Raw genomic sequence first — 19,256 nt, 5'->3', positions numbered from 1 at the left:
AACTACCCCAACCACAAACTGGTGGTAATTGTCATTGTAGCATACACAAGAATGCTATCTGTCTGAGGAGAGAGCATCTAATGTTTTCTGACCGTGACTATTCACTACTGTCCTTGATGCCACCATCTGATGGGAATCACATGTTCCTGTGATGAACCATCCTTACATATAGTAAACTCATCTGAGGGATGTCATTATTGTGATTGACTTGGATCACCTATTGTGGAATAGCAGAAAGCCCCTGTGAGAGACAAAGGACATGAATGTGTACTGTGGAGGTAAAAATATTTCAAGTTATTATGGGCATGGTCATATATCAGTAACAAATGATATCAAGTGAACATGGCTGACTGTGTGTGGCTGTCTCTTATTTCATTCTGTCACCAAGGATACCCCACAATTCCCATCTCCAATGGCCAGAAACATTGAGGCTCTGCTGATCTCCAGTGCCTAATTCTCTGCAAATGAAGGCCATGCCTAGTTCTTTGCCTTCCCTAAGTATTCACCGCTTCCTCATCCTGTAAGGAGGGAATGAAGAGAACTAGAAATGAGAGTAGTGAGATGTACTTCCCAAATTCTATTAATCCTCTAGGTGTGAGTGACTCATTGAGAGGGGCTCAATATTACCTAAAAAATGAATGTGTACATTGTAAAGGGTCAGATGGGGATTTGAGAAAATCCACATATAGAGAGCTGTGCCTGAAACTGCATGTTTAACTGGTTGTCAGGAATGCTGTACTTAAGAAGGCAAAGTAAGATCGACATCAGGATAGAGGGTGTCCCATTGCTCTCACTTTTCCTGTCTTTCTGACATAATTGAACCACTGTCTGCATTAAATTTAGGCAAATGGCAGCTGTCCTGCAGTTATCCTCCTGGGAAACCTCCAAACACATCTTCTTTGTCTTAGCTGCTGGCTGCCTCAATCCTTCACTGGGGAAGAATGCCTCTGTCTGCACCCTTACTGTCCCCTAAAGCACATCTAGGGAGGTGTTGCTGAAGCATAGTGTAGCCTTTCCCCATCTTTGACTCAATAATAAGTGATCTTCTTAGAAAACTACAAACTCGTTCACATTACTCCTTTAAATACAAAGTTAAAAATCACACAACACCAGGTTAAAGTCCAACAGGTTTAATTGGAAGCACACTAGCTTTCGGAGCATCGCTCCTTCATCAGGTGGTAGTGGAGGGCTCAATCCTAACACACAGAATTTATAGCAAAAATTTACAGTGTGATGTAACTGAAATTATACATTGAAAAATTGATTGTCTGATAAGTCTTTCATCTGTTAGAATACAGTGATAGTTTCACTTCTTTCATGTGTAAATCACAAAACCTTTTTTTAAAAAGTTGCATTCTCAGTTAGCTCTTAACAATGGTACGAGCTAGACAATATGTTGAAGGTGTTAGCCCCCTGTGTTCTCTGTCTATGCCATGATGTTTAGATTGATTCTAATCTAAAAAGTGAGATAACGGGGTTTTACATGAATTCATGCAGTTTTTGAGCTCAGAGTTTTACATGAAGTCATGCAGTTTTTGACCAAAGTACAAATTCACCCCACAAAATTTGTGTGTGCATGTGGGTCTTTGTCTGTCTGTGTGTGTGTGTCTGTCTGGGTTGGGGGTTGTGAGTGTGAGAAAGTGTATGTGTGTGTGTAGTGAGCATAGAGTGTCTTAAGTCTGTGAGGGGGTGCATGTGTGAGTGTGCGAGTGTGTGTGTCTGTAAGGGTGTGTGTGGGTGTCTGTGTGCACGTCTGTGTATATGTGTGTCCGTGTGTATGTGCGTATAGGAGTACCTATGTGTGTGTGTGAGAGTGTCTGTGTGTAGGAGTGTCTATGTGTGTGTGTATAGTGCAATGGTGGTCACCTGTAATGTGACATGGACCTAAGGTCCCAGTTGAGGCCCTCCCTATGGGTAATGAACTTAGCTATCAGCCTCTGCTCGGCCACTTTACGCTGCTGCCTGTCCCGAAGTCCGCCTTGGAGGATGGTCACCTGAAGGTCCGAGGTCGAATGTCCTGGACCACTGAAGTGTTCCCCAACTGGGAGGGAACCCTCCTGTCTGTTGATTGTTGTGCAGTGCCCATTTATCCGTTGTCATAGCCTTTGCTCGGTTTCCCCAATGTACCATGACTCCGGGCATCCCTGCCTGCAACGTATAAGATAGGCAACGTTGGCTGAGTCACATGAGTACCTGCCATGTACACGGTGGGAGGTGTCCCCACGCGTAATGGTGGTATCTATGTCCACAATCTGACACGTCTTGCAGCGCCTACCATGACAGGGTTGTATGGTGTTATCCTGAGAGTAGGGCAGCTTGCTACGAACAATGATCTGTTTGAGGTTTGGCGGTTGTTTAAAGGCAAGTAGTGGAGGTGTGGGTAAGGTCTTGGTGAGGTGCTCATCCTCATTGATAATGTGTTGCAGGTCACGAAGAACATGGTGTAATTTTTCAGCTCCTGGGAAATACTGAACAACGAAGGGTACCCTATCGGTTGCAGCACATGTCTGTCTCCTGAGGAGGTCATTACGGTTCCTTGCTGTGGCACGTCAGAACTGGCGGTTGATGAGTTGAGTATCATACCCAGTTCTTGTGAGGGCATCCTGAGTACTTCCAGGTATCCGTCACGTTCCTCCTCATCTGAGCAGATCCGATGTATGCGTCGGGTTTGTCCATAGGGGATGGCTGTTTTAATATGTTTTGGAAGCTGGAGAAGTGTAGCATTGTGAGTTGTCTGTGGGTTTGCGGTAGAGTGTGGTGCTGAGGTGTCCATCCTTGATGGAGATGCATGTGTCCAAGAATGAGACAGATAGTCGAGAGCAGTCCATGGTGAGTTTGATGGTGGGATGAAACTTGTTGATGTCACTGTGTAGTTTTATCAGTGACTCCTCGCCATGGGTCCAGAGGAAGGAAATGTCGTCAATGTACCTGGTGTACAATATTGGTTGGAGATTCTGCGTAAAGAAGAAGTCTTGTTCGAACCTGTGCATAAAAATGTTGGCATATTGGGGTGCAAATTTAGTTCCTGTGGCTGTTCTGTGTGTCTGGATGAAGAACTGGTTGTCAAAGGTGAAGACGTTGTGATCAAGGATAAAGTGGATGAGTTGTAGGATGGTGTTTGGAGATTGGCAATTGTTGGTGTTAAGTACTGAGGCTGTTGCCGCGATGCCATCATTGTGGGGGATGCTGGTGTAGAGTGAGGAAATGTCCATTGTGACGAGGAATGTTCCCGGTTTGACTGGTCCTTGGGTGCTGAGGTTCTGTAAGAAATCCGTAGTGTCGCGACAGAAGCTGGGGATCCCCTGTACAACTGGCTTCAAGATGCCTTCCACATAGCTGGAGAGATTCTCACATAGGGTCCCATTGCCTGATACGATGGGACGTCCTGGTGTATTGGCTTTGTGTACCTTTGGAAGGCAGTAGAAGTCGCCTACACGAGAAGTACGTGGGATGAAGGCACGTAGGGAACTCTGAAGGACTGGATCCAAAGTTCTGGTCAGTGTGTTTAATTCACGGGTGTGTACTTTGGTCGGATCAGCCGGTAGTTGCCTGTTGTGTTCCTGGTTGTTCCTGTCGGTACACTTCCTTGCAGTAATCTGTTCTATACTGAATGATGATGGCTCCTCCTTTATCTGCTGGTTTGATGACAATTTTGTGATTGGTTTTGAGAGCCTGGATGGCATTGCGCTGTGAACGGGTGATGTTTGATCTACCTTGTGGGTATGGCTGATGAATCTGGCATTTATATATTTCCTGATGGTTTGAGCATACATGTCAAGCCCAGGGCAGCAGTGCTCCAGTGGGGTCCAAGTTGACTCCTTCTTTAGTCGCTTCTCTATGGATCCCTGTGATAACTGTTCCAGTTCATCAGTGGGCTCATTGGGATCACTGCTGGCACCTTGAAAGAATTCCTGGAGTCTCATTCGTCTGATGAACTCCTCCATATCTGCTGCCAGAACCAACGGGTCCATTTTGGCGTTGGGGCAGAAGTTGAGACCCTACTCCTTTAAATACATGTTGTAAAATTATGCATGTGTGCTTGCAGACATTGATTGGATGGAAAATCTAGATTTAAAATGATAATGGTGGGACTAGTTTAAAATGCCAGTGACAGACTCATTGCATTTACATCTGGGTTACCCAACCCACTCCCCCCAAGCTCCTCCACATCCCAACCCCCCCCCCCCCCACCTCCCCAAACCCCCGCCACCACCGCTCTCCTCACTGTCACTCCCAGAACAACTGGGCAATTTTATCACCTGACTATGTCAAATTGACCAAATATGTATTTCAATCTCCTTCGCAATCCCTAGTTTTTAGAACAAAGCTCTATCAAATCTAACACAAAACTGTAATGTAACACATGATAATTGACTGTATTCAGTGTTTGGAATTGATGATTTGGTGACTTTTGCTTTAAATTACTATCATAGAATATTTCATAACTCACCTAAATTGCTCAAATTCTTAACAATTGATTTGACTTCACGTTAATAGTAGACTGTAATATTCTTACCAAACATCTACTGTTCTAACATTTCTCTTCCCTCTCTCTCTGTTTGTCCTTTTTCCTTGATTCCTGCTTCTTTCCCTCCCCACCTTCATCCTCCCTTTCTTTCATTTCCTCTCCCTTCTTCTACTTGCCTCCTCTCCCATCATCCCTTGCTCGGTAGATCCATTTTGGGCGGCACGGTGGCACAGTGGTTAGCACTGCTGCCTCACAGCGCCAGAGACCCGGGTTCAATTCCCGCCTCAGGCGACTGACTGTGTGGAGTTTGCACGTTCTCCCCGTGTCTGCGTGGGTTTCCTCCGGGTGCTCCGGTTTCCTCCCACAGTCCAAAGATGTGCAGGTCAGGTGAATTGGCCATGCTAAATTGCCCGTAGTGTTAGGTAAGGGGTAAATGTAGGGTGGGTTGCACTTCGGCGGGTCGGTGTGGACTTGTTGGGCAGAAGGGCCTGTTTCCACACTGTAATGTAATGTAATCTAATCTAATCATTCCTCACCCCATATTTTTTCACACTGATTCACACTGCCACTCATTGATTTTTTTGTGGTTTCTCTTTGTCCCTCTACCCATCCTATCACCCTCTCTCCTCTTCTCCCCGCGTGTGTGTAAATATTTTGAAGACTTTCTACTGATTATCATACTGAGTCACACTGATGTTTGATGATAAGACTGAAGTTAAATAACAGATTGCATTTCCTTTCACCATTTCTCTTTCAAAACATGCCCAAGTTAATCATTAATGTTCTCAGAAAAGTGAACAATGCATGTATTTAGAAATTATATTTTTCTTTCATCTCATGATTGCTTTGAGAATTATTTAGCTTTCAAGTGTAGTATTGTGCAGGTTAATTGGATAATTTATAGAAACATTCCATTTGATCAAATTCCTATTTTTATATTTGTTCAGATGTAATAAATGAGGACTGCGATTATGGAAATGCCTGAGAAGTAGACAGGGCACTAACATGAAAAAATAACGGATCGGTTTGTGTTACCATATTATGGTGGAAAATGCAGCTGAACACGTGGAAAGCAGGTAAATAAATTATTTGTGATTTTTTTTGAATTACAGGAATGAAGGAGCTCAGTTGTGAGAATCTAGGAAATGACAGATTTTTCTCCCTAGGGTATAAATCTTAAGGAGAAGTTTCCAAAGACGTATTCAAAGCTATGGGAGTGTGATTGAAAACATATGGGAAAATCATTTCCACAGGCCAGGGAGTCAGAAGCCTGATATTGCAGACTAAATGTAATTGGCAAAAAACCAGAGGGAGGTTAAGGGAATTTTTTATTAGAACTGTGCATTTTTATAGTCCGGAATGCATCACCTGAAAGGGTAATGGTAGCAAACCCAAAAGTGACTTTGAAAAGAAACTTTGATAAGTACTTGATGAAGGGTGACAACTAGCTTGTTAAATCCTATCTTTTGTTTTTAACAGTAGAGGCCAGTTACAGAACACATTCTCAAGAGGCTGTCATTGTACTTTTGACATAGAATGAAATGTTTATTAAATAAAAAAGAAACCCAGAAATTATATTGCACTAGACAAAATGAAAGGTTAGAAAGATATCATAACACATCAGAAAAAGATTCAACTACCTCTTTTATCTCAACAATGTCCTTACTGAGTGGCAAGTTGTTGCAGGAAATAGCACGTGGTAAGATGGGGCGGAAATTGAGCATGAGAGATTCCAAACATATGAGGTAGGTAATTAATGTGATGAGTGTGGTAAGATAAGGAAGAAAACATACTCTGTCTCACAATATAAAGCCCACCAAAAATTCAATGCAACATAACTTAGCTAAAAAATGTAAAATTTAGCCCTGATATTCTCATAATTCATACTTTTCTTCATTCTCACACATTATTCTCTTTCTGTATCTGAATGAAAATATAAATTTGCCTGCCAAAATATCCCTTTTTGGTTCTTCTGTTTATTTTTAAACCAATAAATCTCATTGCTTGAGGAACTGTACTGTTGGTCTGAGTGGTCTATCTTTGCTGTGCTATTAACATCTCACACTTCCAGTGAAATGAAAGTGGATAGGCACAAGAAAAATGTCTTGTGGATCATGAAATGCTCTACTCCAGAAAATTGGTGCCAATGTTACATCCAAAGGATGACAAAAACTGCACCACAAGATTCAAAATGGTCTGATAAATAGACAAATTAACATAAATCCACAATTAAGAACAATACATAACATTAAGTTATATATACGTTTGGTATAGTTGTGTTTTAAGAAGGAGAATATATAATTAGTCATTTTTGGACTTTTGTTTGTGAGCTTGGGGGCTTGATGAGAAGAGGTTTGAAGGTTTGATGAGGTTTTCAACTCCTGAGGTGACTAGTTCAGTGCATTAAAAAAGGAGTGAAAAGAATGGCAGCTGCCTAGCAACAGGAACCCAGTGACACAGAGAAAGTCAGTATTATCCAAAAACATTGTGGATGAATTTTGCTGTTGTTATACAGCCACCTTAGTGCCATGTGTGTACAATCCATGGCACCCTGCATCCAGGGGATGCCAGTTGTATTCCCGAGTCTGACCACCTAGTCTGAAGCACTGACCCTACCATTGGGAACAAAATGAACCAGTATGACCTTACCCAGACGGCATTGGACGCTGTCCTGGTATATTTTTTTTTAGATTAGATTACTTTACAGTGTGGAAACAGGCCCTTCGGCCCAACAAGTCCACACCAACCTGCCGAAGCGCAACCCACCCATACCCCTACATTTATCCCTTACCTAACACTGCAGACAATTTAGCATGGCCAATTCACCTAACCTGCACATCTTTGGACTGTGGGAGGAAACCGGAGCACCCGGAGGAAACCCACACAGACACGGGGAGAATGTGCAAACTCCACACAGTCAGTCGCCTGAGGCAGGAATTGAACCCGGGTCTCTGGCGCTGTGAGGCAGCAGTGCTAACCACTGTGCCACCGTGCCACCATTTGTGGGTGCATGACTGAGACATCCTGTACAGTTCACCCATTGGTCCTTGAAAGGAGTGAATAGCATAAAATCCAATCCTTTAAAGCCACTGGGAAAGAATGGCTTCCCACTCCTGCTGCTCTCAGGTCCAGCTCCACTATGCAGCACAGTTCCAACACAGTGTCCTGGGACAACAGGAGCTTCCATTGGCATTGCACCTTCTTGGCCAGGAAATGCAGTCAGGACCGGAAACCTCTGGACCTCCTGGGCACCCCATGCATTCTGAAAGGGCCATGGCTGCAACATCTCCTTGAACTGAGTGCTCTTCATTCACCATCCCAGCCTGCTGCTGCTCAGAGACTGTTGACTTAGTCTGCTGCCAAATAGGAAAAAGATCCAAAAACTGTTAATAAGATCCTACATCTAAGTTGAAAAGGACTTCCATACCTCTAATATTTTCAACTTCGTTCAGAAATTTGGACCATGCACAATTTCTCATCACCTCCATATACAAATCAGGATGGCTATCACTGTCACATGAGAATGTGAGAAAAATAAATTTGTAGCTGCTCTGAAATGGTGCTGGGCACAAACTCAAGATGTATGACTGGTCACTGTCAAAACAACTCCCAATCCCATGTAGAAAATTCTGAAAATGTCTTATCTTCAGGCAGAGACTCAGAACAGAACAGATGTTCTACCTGCCATTTTATGGGCATTGACAATGTTTTGGACTATCATTTTCTCCAAAGTATTCTTCATGTCAGCAGAGATGACCGTTGTGAAAGTGAACTTTTGGCTTTTCGGATCTACCTCAGAGCACCGCAGTGATGTCAATCATTCAAACACCACAACAACTTATTTCTAAAGATTCAAATCATTGTGACAATCACAGGGGTTTCTATGTAAATATCCATAGCTCAGGCATCTTGAGTCTTCACCGACCTTCTGTTTACTTTCACTCTTGGAGCCATCACCCAAGATTCATCAATTCGGCACAGTGAACATACATCAGTCAATAGACTAACATAATCAAACAGAGATCAAATACAATTTTGAGCATTATAGAAACTATTTCCATTCTCCAAACATGAAGAAAAAAAACTTGTAGATATATATCACCATTCACTGGTGATACTTCAAACAATCTTCAATTTGTATTTAGATTGGATTAACCAAGTTAGGGTTGATGTTGTGGGGAATTAATTCCTGGAGTGTATGTTTCTAGAACAGTATATGATGAGCCAACTAAGAATTGGTCTATTGTGGATTTGGTGTTGTGTAATGAGATCAGACTAATCAATAATCTTGCTTTAAAGGAGTCTTTGAGAAATAATGACCATAATGTGACTGAATTTTCCATGAAATTTGAATGGGGTATATTTCTTTCTGAAGCTAGGATCTTCAATCTGAGCAAAGGAAGCTGTGAGGAACAGATGTGCAGAATTTCTTTTTACACTGTGACAGGTTGGAAAGTGTAGATGTACAAAGGGATCTGTCAATAAGTCACAGAAGGCTAACTTGCAGATGCAACTAACTATCAAGAAGGCTCATGGAATTCTTGTGTTTAATGCAAGAGGATTTAAGTAGGGGAAAGTGAGGTTTTGCTTCAATTGTTCTGAAGCCTGGTCAGATCATACCTGAAGTACTTTGTGAAATGTTGGTCTCCTTATCTCAGGAAAGATATTATTATTGCCTTTAAGATAGACGTCTTTCTGGGATAGCAGGTCTGCCCAATGAAAAGAGATTGGGCAAACTGGGCCTGCATTCTCTAGAATTTCAATGAATGAGAGGTGACGTCAATAAAATTGACAAAATACTTAAAAGGATAGGCAGGGTCTGTACAAGCAAGATGTTTCCCCTGCACTGGGAGTCTAAAACCAAATGACCGTAGCACACTTTTAAAATATTTAAAATATTTCTGAGATGACGAGAAGTGTTTTTACAAAGGTTGTAAACATTTGCAACCATCAACAGAGGGCCGGGATGCTTATCCTTTGTGGAAGTTTGAGATAAATAAGGATTGCCTTCAATGCTCAGACCTTTGAGTGTAGAAGTTGAGACATTATGGTGAAGTTGTACAGGACATTGGTGAGGCTTCTTTTTGAGTACTTTGTTCAGTTCTGGTCTCCCTGCTAGAGCAAGGATACTATTAAGGTGCAAAGGGTTCAGACGAGATTTACCAGGATGTTACCAGGAATGGAGGATTTGGGTTATAAGGAGAAGCTGGATAGGCTAGGATTTTTCTCACTGGAGCATAGGACATTGAGAGGTGACCTTGTAGAGGTTTATAAAATAGTGAGGGATATGGATTAGGTGAATGATAGGTGTCTTTTTCAGAGGTGGGAAATTTCAAGACTAAGGGGTATATTTTTAAGATGAGAGAAGAAAGATTTAAAAAAGGCACGAGGGGCAATTTATTTTACGGAGAGTGGTTTGTGTATGAAATGACCTTCCAGAGAAAGTGGTCAATGCGGGTACAGTCACAATGTTCAAAAGACATTTAGAAAGTATGTGAGTAGGAAATATTTGGAGGGATATGGGCCAGGCACAGACAGGTGGGACTAGTTTAATTTGGGATTATCGTCAGAATGGACTGGTTGGACCAAATGATTTGTTTCTGTACTGTATGACTCTGTGACTGATAAACTTTCTGATTACCAGTGGTATAAAAGGGGATCAGATGGATAAATGTTCCTGATCAATTATGATTATATTGCTTGGCAGAACAGACTCAATGGATTAAATGGTCTCCCCTTATTCCTATGAAAGTATGAGGGCCATATCGGCTATGGTGAATTGGTAAAATACATTAAAGTATTCAACAGTAAATGTGCAACTGTATTTAAAGAAATCCTATAAAGTCTACAACAGATATACATTTCCCTAAGATACAGCCACCTGGCAATGGGGGTATGAAAGAAGTTAAAGATTGCTGTGGATCAGTAGAAAAGGCTTATAGAAATGGCAGAAATAGTGGTAAGTCTCAAGATTAATTTAGGCCCGAGTCAAGAAGCTCCAAGAGATTGATAAGTAAAGGGAAAAGACAATATGTGTGCAAACTAGCAAGGATCATAGAAGGAAACTCTAACAGCTTCTATTGATATGTGAAAGTAAAAGGTTAGCAAGGATAACCTTTGGGAAGGTAGTCATGAGGAAGTTGTGTGGGACTGGCAGATTTGTTGTGGAGAACAGGAAAATTGCACCTGTCTTCACAGAAAAAGATACAGAAAATCTTCCAGAAGTACAGAGAAACCAAGCAGCTTGAGTAATTAAAGAACTAAAAGAAATGAACATTGTTTTAGAAGTAGTCATTGAAAAGAATAGCTGGATTGCGAGATAGTAAATATTCTGGACCAGATGTGCTTCATCCTACATTGTTTGGATTGTTCAGTGAATAGCAGGAGAGATAATGGATCAATTGGTGATTATCTCTCTGAATTATACAGATTCTGGAAACATCCCTGCCTACTGGGAGTTAGTAAATGTAACTGCCATTTAAGAAGGGAGAAAGAGGGAGATTGCAGAGCTGTGAACCTATTAGCTTCAAGTCTGCAGTCGGAATTTAGAAAATAATAGAAAAGTGGGATAATCAACATGGATTTATGTATGGGAGAGCATAATTGACAAACTTGTTGGAGTTTGTACCTGAGTTTTTTTGTACCTAGGTACCTTTGTACCTAAGATGGAGCTGTGTGTGATGACATTATACACTTTTCAGTGTACTCCTGTACTTCGGTACTTGAGTATACATGATAATAAAATCTAAACATAAATATAAAACTTGTAAGCCTCTTCAGAAACATGAGACATATTCAACATTAAAAAAGTGTTGAAAACCTTTCCATTAATGAATTTTAATGGACCTCTTTTCCTGTGAGCATAAATCAATTTGAATAAACTAAGAGATTCATTTGGGGAATCTTTGGTTGCACAAAGTAAGAAATCTTATGCTTTTTTTTCTCAATCCTGTGGTTATTCATAACAATAAGGCTTAATAATCAGTTGAGAGTCTTTAATTGAGAATCTACTGGCCACGAAACTATTTGTCGACTGTCAGAAAAACCCATCTAATGCCCTTCAGAGAAGGAGATCTGCCATCCTCACCTGGTTTGGCCCACATGTGACTCCAGACCTACAGCAATTTTGTTGACTCTCACCTGCTCTCTGAGATGGGCTAGCAAGCCATTCAGTTTAAGGTCAGCTAGGGACAGGCAATAAATACTGACCATCCAAATCCCACAAGTGAATTAAACTTAAAGTTAAAAAAAAGTTAATTTCACACTCCAACTTAACATATTCTTTCCACTTTTTAAGTCTTTCATGTTAGCGGTTGGTCAGCTTTTGTAATGGTCTTATTGCCTCATTTATGACAGTGATCGGTGCTCCCATATAGCTCAGATTTCTCCAGTTTCCTAATTTCCCCTCCCTCAACCTTGTCTCAGTCAAATCCCTCGAACTCAGCACCGCCTTCCTAACCTACAATCTTCTTCCTGACCTCTCTGCCCCCCACCCCACTCCGGCCTATCACCCTCACCTTGACCTCCCTCCACCTATCGCATTTCCAACGCCCCTCCCCCAAGTCCCTCCTCCCTACCTTTTATCTTAGCCTGCTGGACACACTTTCCTCATTCCTGAAGAAGGGCTTATGCCCGAAACGTCGATTCTCCTGCTCCTTGGATGCTGCCTGACCTGCTGCGCTTTTCCAGCAACACATTTTCAGCTCCCATATAGCTACCTATTTAGATACTTAGTTTGTCAGCAATATGCAACCTCTTTGTTTTTCTGATCAAAATACATATCTCATCCTTATCTGTGTAGCAATTAATTTGCAAGTCCTATACATTTGGTAGTAGTCCATGTGATTTATATGAAGAAACTTTGCACAATTCTTTCAAGCCATTGGAATTCTGCCAGCTGCAGTCCTGTTCAGCAGGAAAAATGATGACCATTTTGCAAGTGTAGTGGCTAAAACTTGATGAGGGAACTGTCTCTGGGAGAGATATAACAGAGGACTTGTTTCCATGAAAACTTCATCTTGTGGTCATTTTGAGTATGAGAAGATGTTACACACAGAGCTTTGTGCAGCAGATAGCACACTTCTGTCTCAGGAGAAAGTGAAGACTGCAGATGCTGGAGATCAGAGTCAAAAGGTGTGCTGGAAAAACACAACCAGTCAGGCAGCATCCGAGGAGCAGGACAATCGATGTTTAGAGCATAAGTTCTTCATCAGGAATGGCTGATGAAGAGCTTATGCTCGAAACATCGACTCTCCTGCTCCTTGGATCCTGCCTGACCGGCTGTGCTTTTCCAGTTCCCCACTTTTTGACCCAAGTTTCTGTCTCTGCCTGTCTTGTGAAATAGGGGCAGTTAAGTGAGATTGCCTCTGACATCTCCAGACACAGCTCCTAGGGCAGTTCTGTGTTGTGTTCTTAACATTTCAAGTACATCTTCCTCACAAATTTGTCTTTCCCAACTTAACTGTCCAGACTTTCACAGAGTGCACAACTTTAGGGGCTTGGTTAGCTCAGTTGGTTAGCTGGACAGTTGGTTTGCAAAGCACAGTGACTCCAGTAGCATCGGTTCAATTCCCACACCAGCTGAAGTTGTTGTGAAAGCCTCTCCTTTTCAACATCTCCCTTTGCCTGAGACATGGAGACCCTCAGATTTAAGAACTACCAGTCATTTCTCTCTCTGACGAGAGAACAGCCCTATGGCAACTTTACCTTTACATATCTTTGCCACCTTCTAAGATGTAATGTCAAAGTTAGTGATTGCTAATAATATCAAAGAAAGTCTTTACCAGAGAAAAGAAATCAAAAGTGCAAAATGGAGGACTGCCAAGGGAACTGATACTGTAAATATTATTAGCATTCTTACTCCAAAACTCCCCAGTTAAGAGGCCTTGTTAAACGGCTGAACTTCAAATACATTCACTCATGATTTTATCATTGAGGTTTACACAGTGGATGAAGATTAATTGAACTTGTGTAAATCCTGAAACTGTAATTCATTCCTTGGTGTCAAAATGCCTGTTGACAAACCCAGTACAATAGGAAATGTCCATCTGAGTTATTGTATTTGTGGGATTGTGATTGTGAAGCCAAAATCAATGGCCGTACGTCTGTGCTTTACCAGGTAGTGTGCCTGCCTGAAGCATCTGTGTGGTGGGTTTGCAAAAACATTTGTAATTTTTCCTTGAAGTAGGAGCTTAGAACTGTAAAAGTCAGTTCATATACAGAGTCAAGTTACTGTGCTTAATGAACTGCATTATTTCATGAACTAAATCATTGTTAAATAAGTATAATACTTTAAAAACAATATTTTTATGTCCACTCCTGAATTTCATCCAGTTCAGTATATTTTCTCCTCAGTCTCGAGTTTACCACAATGAACCTCTCAGCCTGCAATGTGACGGACTATGATCTGGTGCTAATGTTTAACTAATGGAGTGTTCTGACTCAAAATGGAGACTCAGATGAACCAGTGACTATAGCACCCTTTTATTACAATTTCATGCAATTGAGTATTGATTCAGTCTTATCTCAGCACTATAGACCTTCAGTTTGCATTTAACTTAAGTTGTAAAAATGGATAATTGAGGTTGAAATAAAGTAATTTCCCTGGCATTGTTATATCTTGCTAAATCAAGTCCCTGGCCTCCCATAGGCATTAGCTGCAGCTCTAGTCTAAGTTGAGGCATTCATTTTGTATTTCATCTGTTTCTTAAAGCAATTGAGATATACATTTTTTTTACTTGATAACACACCAGTCTCAGTATTCTACATTTGAAAATGAGATTGACTTAAATTAATAAATGTTCGAATGCTTTATTTTCTGCCTTCACGTCTGATTTTTTTTGGCAGGAATATGGCTGTCTACATCCTGCCTGGATGTGACACTCTCTAAATCCTAAGGCCTGACACTCAACCACATGGGTATTTAATATATCCTCATTGTGGATTATGCAATATGTACATTGTCTGTCACCACCAGTGTGATATCTCCAGCAAAAACATTCTCCTTCTAATTTCGGTATTCCAGATAAGTCATTCCTTCCACAATTTCTGATTTGCTCCATAGTCACTATCAACAGCTCCTCCCTCCGCTTGGACTTCTGGCCTCGAGGTGATTCCAGATCAGTGTCCCAGTCTTGAGGTGATCCCACCTAGCCTTGGAAGCCTTGAGGTGAACCCTGGTGTGGTCTGGAGTCAAGGACCAGTGCAGACTAGAGACTAGGTACCAGCATGGACTGGGTTGGAAGGACTGTTCTTCTGAAATTTGTCTTTCTTTATTTTTCTAACTTATTCCTAAAGTGTGCAATTCTGGACTTCATATTCTTTATTTTTAATTTTTGTTCCCCTAAGAATTTGTACTCACAGCTCTGTACCCAGGTACCTTTGTGCCTAAGATGATGCCATACTTTGCGACTTGTAAACTTTTCAACGAACTCATTTCAGTGCATGCGACAATAAAGCTAATTCTAATTTTAATTCTCTCCTAAAGTACCTTTTCACACAAGTGCAGGAGATGTGACACCTACCTCTTTTATCTCCTCCCTTTCTACCGTCAAAGACTGAAAGCATATAGTGAAATGGTGTTATGTGGTAGTTCTTACACTCCACAACCACCTGTTGAGGGAGCAGTGCTCCGAAAGCTAGTGCTTCCAAATAAGCCTATTGGACTAACACCTGGTGTTGTGTGATTTTTAACTTTGTACACCCCAGTCCAACACTGGCATCTCCAAATCATGACTCAGAATATACTTCCTCTTGCACTGGGGAAACTAAATGCAGATGGGGTGACCATGTTGCAGAGTGCCTCTGTTCAGTTCACAAATATAAAGGCCATCTTCCAGAAGCATGTCGTTTTAATATTCCACCTTGATCCCATCTTTTCAGTCTTTATCCTGCTCCCATTTTGCAATGAAACTCAACAGAAGCTCTAGGGTCAGCATCACATCTTTCATCTAAGAAGTTGTACTTTACTAGACTTAACACTAAGTTAATCAATTTTTCAGTATAATATCTGCCCCAATTTTTTGTCATCTATCTTTGCTGGTTTGCTTTTTTCCTCTCATTCTTTTCTTATTCCCTTTATATTACATCCCAACATCAGTTCTTCTGCCATTTATTTCTACTCTGGACACTTGTCTTATTCCCTTTGACTGTGCAACATGAAAATATTTGATATCTCTCAGTCATTTAATCTCTCTTCCCCCTAACCTATCACAGTTGTTTTGTTTTCTCCACACCATCTTCTCTTTCATTGCCTCACATCCAATTACATTTCTAATTTCTCCCATTTCTGACAAATGATTACAGGTCTGAAACATGACCAGTTTTTCTTTCTGCAGGTGATATCTGCCTAGCTGAGTATGCCTTGTATTTTGCATTTTAGTTCCATGCTTTGCTTCGTTAGTTTGTGTCTAAGCTTCTGGTTCTGATAATTCTAAAAGCATAATAATAATGGTATATCATAGAATCACTACAGTGGTGGAAACAGGCCCTTCGGCTCAAGAAGTCCACATGAACCCTCCAAAGATCAACCCACCCAACCCATTGCCCCATCCTATATTTACCCCTGACTTTCCATGTTCCTGTTTGCACTCCATCTTGATTCCCTTGTCTATCTAACTCAGCTTTGAGTAAATTTGAATACTAAGCCTCGCTACCTTCTTGCGAAGACAATTCCACATTCAAACCAACCTCTGAGGGAAAAAGGAATTCTCTACTTTTCTATCTTGAATGGAGACATTATGTTCTTAAATTATGTTCATTTGTTTTAGTCTATCCCACAAGAGGGAATATCCCTCACGAATTTTAGAGTGGCTCAGTGGTTAACACTGCTGCCTCATAGCGCCAGGGATCCGGGTTTGATTCCAACCGTGGGTGACTGTGTGGAGTTTGCATATTCTCCCCTTGTCTGCATGGGTTTTCTCCGGGTGCTCCAGTTTCCTCCCATGCTGTTCAAGGATATGTAGGCTAGGTACATTAGTCAGGGGTAAATTTAGAGTAATGGGGTAGGGTGTGGGTTTAGCTGGGATGGTCTTTGCAGGATCAGTGTGGACTTGTTAGGCCAAAGGGCCTGTATCCACACTGTATGGATTCTATGTATCCACCCTATCCAATTCTCTCAAAATCTTCTATATTTCTTCTAAACTCCAGTGGATGTAGACTAACCTGGTCAACCTTTCTTCGCTAAATAACTCTTTTATCCAAGTGGTATTGCCAGCCAGCTGGGTGCCCCTCAGTAGACTGGAGACAGGACTTCCATCCCTCACTAAGGTCCACCTTAGAGGCTAGGTGACAAAGCAGCTTGCCCAATGACTTTGTAATTCCAGAAAGGCCGGTGGCAGGAGTGACCAGTACTTGGACAGCAATCACTCCCCAGATTCTTAACCTGGATTTTGAGATCAAGTTATACATGGGGATCTCATAACAAGGAGCAGACGTAGACTGGCGGGCAGATTGGGGCGGGGGGGGGGGGGGGGGGGGGTGCAGATGAGTAGCAAGGGGTGTGGTGAGCTGGAGGGGTTGGGTATCTTAATGTGGAGCCTGGAGGTTTGGAAGGAATGGGGGGAGGGAGAAAATGGAGAAGTGAGGGTGAAGCAAAGGGGCAGACATTGAAGCACTTATTGTGGAAAAGGAAGTACTTGAGGGAAGTGGCCACCTCTTGCCCAATACCTAAGCAGGTGACCTACTGGGCTTTCCTCCACAACCAGAATTCTCACCACTAGCCTCAGACTTGAGGCAGAGTGAGAAACGACAATAAAGTGTGTGATACTGACAGGACTTGTGGAAAATTGTGGATAGGTCATGGTCAGCCATAAGGACCATTTGGGAAATTTTGTACCTCTTCTGCCAGTCAGCCTGCAGTCAGCCTATGGGGACCCCAAAACACAGTCCAAGGATGGAAAGGGAAGGACACTTTGGAAATGGACAGAGTTATTGGTGCATGTATCCTATTGTACAATGTCAGGGAGTCAAGCAACTTTGACGCTTCTTTTGAGATTCAAACCTGTAATATTATCCTTGGAGCAGTGGAAATTTACACGGGTTCTGGGACATGCCGAAATGCTCTATGATACTTTAAGGAAGAAACCATGGAATGGGAGAGAACTAGAAGCCAAAAACATCTTTCAGAATTTGTGAACTTAGCAAGTATGTTAATCAGCAACTGTGATAAGCACGTCCTTCCTATATCTGACCTCAGGTAATTAAAGATCTTGTGGGACAGTGGAGGCCATCTGGAACCTGGTAGGAGGTCTCTCACTCACTCACTCTCTCTCTCTTTCTCTCTCTCTCTCTCTTTCTCTCTCCCTCTCTCTCCATTCCCAGGCCTCTTAAATCTCTACAGACACCATTGCCTCTCGATGGACAGGTTAAGATACTACTGTCATAATGGGATCACTTTTCTGATTTAGATTCTTCCAGATGTTTGCAAGAATCATAAAGTTAAGTACATCTGGTGTACAACAGTATCGTGGTTAAGCTACTAAACTGGTCATCCACAGGCCAAAGAGTGTACAGCCAGAGTTTTATCGGTCCTCTAGAGATGGGTAAGACAAAGGGTAGTCATTGAGGACATGTCCCATATCTTGGGGAGGCAGGAAGCAACTTTGTAGTGCATCCAGACAATGAATGGCAATGAAGATGCCTTCTAAAATGGCCAGTTGGACATGTCAAATGTGCCACCTATGTATCACAACCACTCCCACATCCCTGGGGTTGTAGGTCCTGTGTTATTGACATTGGCATTTTGTTGTTGGAAGGGATTAGAACAGAATACTTCAATAAAATAACTTGTGGAGCAATATTTAATAACACACAGTTGCTAACCTTTAGCAGTGATAACTTACGAGGAAACAAAACTGTTTATGACACAAAACTTCCTGATGAAGGGTTTATGCCTGAAACGTTGATTCTCCTGCTCTTCGGATGCTGCCTGACCTGCTGTGCTTTTCCAGCATCACACTCTTGACGAAGAACACAAAACTGTTTATCAAACAATACATGGGACTATTTATTCAGGAGCTAACCGTTCTGCAAAATGAAGTAATAAGATCATGCTCATAGACAAATAAAGCATTGTTAATTAATTGAATCTCTGAGCCTTGGAAAATCCAGGTGCCTTGGATAAAGAAGAGTGATTGATATGCATAAGTCAGCCACGAACCATTATGCAAGGAGAATTTGTAGCCTATAGTGCATTAAAACCAGATGGTATGTACATGCCTTCACACAAAACAATATTTCCATTAGATAAAGGTACGTACATAGTGATGGGTTAATTGCATATATATTCTATGCATGTTCTAAACCTAATCAATAGTAACAATTCGATTTGGATAACTGTACACCTCTTAATTGGTATATGTTAATTTCTTGTGACCGAATCCAAGAGTATAAATGTCTCTGTAATTCTTTGTTCTCGGTCTCCAGCGTTCATATTTAGATATCTGGAGTCTCTTGCTATAGGTAAATAATAAAGGCCATTTTAACATTCTATAGATCTCTGTCTGGCCACTCTTTGTATATAGTAGAGCTAATATCAAAGCCTGGAAAATTCTCGCAACACTGCTTATCCCTTGCCCATTGACATATCCTCCTCCTGACTTTCCAGCCCCTCTGATTGGACTGGCACTTTGTGGAGTGAGCCACTATTCATAATTGTGTGCACAACCATTTAATTAGCCTTTATCCAGGGAATTCTTTTCCAGGGTTCTGAGGTCAGCCAGACCAGTGTCACCTTCTGTTTTTGGCTCTGGTAATGTGCCTTCTGTGACAGAAGATCCAGCCATGTGGG

At 41.7% G+C, this 19,256-nt stretch overlaps 1 protein-coding gene across 3 annotated transcripts in view; it reads left to right on the top strand.

Annotated features, from left to right (window-relative positions):
- The first annotated feature begins 5,270 nt into the window (after positions 1-5,270).
- Positions 5,271-19,256, top strand: part of LOC122549778 (ATP-dependent translocase ABCB1-like) — a 104,770-nt gene continuing 90,784 nt past the window's right edge. For all 3 annotated transcript variants that reach the window (XM_087987083.1, XM_087987082.1, XM_043689799.2), the window contains exon 1: positions 5,271-5,544. The gene's annotated coding sequence lies outside the window, so the exon portion shown is untranslated. The remainder of the gene's footprint in view (positions 5,545-19,256) is intronic.

This window comes from Chiloscyllium plagiosum, unplaced genomic scaffold, assembly GCF_037043375.1.
Source record: "Chiloscyllium plagiosum isolate Xiang-an unplaced genomic scaffold, Cpla_swu_hap1 HiC_scaffold_5, whole genome shotgun sequence".
Classification (NCBI taxonomy): Eukaryota; Metazoa; Chordata; class Chondrichthyes; order Orectolobiformes; family Hemiscylliidae; genus Chiloscyllium; species Chiloscyllium plagiosum.
This window is presented reverse-complemented; position numbering and strand designations above follow the sequence as displayed.